This window comes from Trichechus manatus, unplaced genomic scaffold (genome assembly GCF_000243295.1).
Source record: "Trichechus manatus latirostris isolate Lorelei unplaced genomic scaffold, TriManLat1.0 scaffold00099, whole genome shotgun sequence".
NCBI lineage: Eukaryota > Metazoa > Chordata > Mammalia > Sirenia > Trichechidae > Trichechus > Trichechus manatus.
The window spans coordinates 5,066,169-5,068,143 of record NW_004444035.1 but is presented as its reverse complement, the minus strand read 5'-3'; positions in this window follow the sequence as shown (position 1 = coordinate 5,068,143).

Sequence of the window (1,975 nt, the reverse complement as noted above, 5' to 3'; positions counted from 1 at the left end):
CTGTCAAGAGATAGAATAGAAACAAGTGTAAGTAAAAAGATTCAAAGCCAAAGAGTTTGAAGTCAGACTCATTCTTTGTATTTCATAAGGCTCTGTTATTTTTAAGTTGCCTGGTATTTATAAATCTTTCCAAGCATATTTTAAAATAATGGACGCTAAGCTCTGCCAAAATGATTCATTTACAGATGTCTGCACGGTGTGGTTTTGAGTAGTTCCCTCCTCCCCCAGCATCATTTAATGTCACGGTTGCCTGGACATAGCTGGAATCCGGAGCCTAAGATAGGATATTTCTCTTTCTACATCTTAGTGCTGACCACCCTGGAGGTCAGAAGAAGCAACTCTTTGCAAAGAAACTGTTGAAGAGGATGGAGGGGGTTTCTATCTTCTTAGTACATTCTTTAATTCTACAGCTGTAACATTGCCATATTGTTGTAAAGAGCCATTGGAAGTGCTTCAGAGGAGAGGAGGCTAAGTAAAAGTTTTATTTTGAGGTTAAAAAAAGGATTAAAAATTTATTAAAAGTTTGAGAAACTCGATGAGTAGTAGATATATGTGTACATGTATTTTGAATTTCTGCTTAAATTGTAAGTTTTGTGGTACTTTATACTTTTTGATTTTATAAATTGTGTTCCTTGTAAAATCCACTCCTTGCACATTATTTAAATGTTTTACTTGGTTAGAAAAATGTGGTTGATCAATGATTACCCAAGAGAATTTTTAGAAGATTATGGGATAATTTGAATTTTAAATAGCGTAGTAACTTAAGCCATTGTTATTCAAAATTAAAAATCAAAATAGATGCCTTGGGAATTTCTCATTAACATTTTCCAGATTCATATGAGTATTTTAAGGATTTCTTAATATTTAGGAAGGAAATAACTTCAGTTGTTATTGAATGTTTATATAAAATTTAGGACCTTTTTCCAAGAAAGAAGTCTTTTTTCAATAAAGTAAGAAATGGAATTTTTAAGTATTTGATTTTAAGAAGTGATTAAGTAAAATTTCCAAATAAGTTTTAAAGGTGATGAATATTGCTTAGTTATTAATAGAAACATTTTATCTGTTTTCTTATTTATCTTCTTTGCTCTGTGGACTAACTAACCAGTATTCGCCACACCCCTCCCTGTTTTTTCAATGAATTCTGGAGTGGATTATGGAATGATAAAGCGGATTAGTCATAACTTCCGAAGGACAATTTCCCCGATGAGCTCAGCCCCAGTCTGAATAGGGCACCTCTCCTGGACTTCTCCTACCCACAAGCATCCACCACACTGTATGTTAAGGGCCAGTTTACTCCTGCCTGTCTCTCTCTCTCTCCCTGGAAATTTGGTCTAGAAGTTAGATTTAGACCGTTTCCTTTTCCTTTTTGAAATTTCTGAGGCTTGATCTTTTAGAGAAACTGAAAGTTCACCGAGCAGTTGATAGGTTGAATTCAGTCTATATGATAAAATAAAAATTAAGAGAGCAACCGATGAAAAAAGCTCAAACTGGATAAATTGTTTTCAGTTACGGCATGCTGATAAGTAGAAGATAAACATGACGAGAATGTCAGACCTCACTTTTAGGGTGAGTACCTCATCATTTCAAGTTATTTTAAAAATGATTCTCAGCGTGCATGTTGTTGCTAGGCAACAATTCCGACTCAGGGACCCCATGTGGGAGAATAGACCTGCCCCATAGGGTTTTCTAGGCTCTAATCTTCACAGGAGCAGATCACTGTAAAGGGATTTCTCCCCGAGGAGCTGCTGGGTGGGTTCGAACTGGCCAACCTTTTGGTTAATAGCCAAACGCTTAGCTGTTGAACCACTAGGACTCCTTTCAGTCTGCATATTCTTTTTTTTTTTTTTTTTTTTTTGTGCTTTAGGTGAAAGTTTACAGCTCAAGTTAGTTTCTCATACAAAAATTTATATACACATTGTTATGTGACCCTAGTTGCTATCCTTATAATATGACCGCACATTCCTCCTTTCCACCT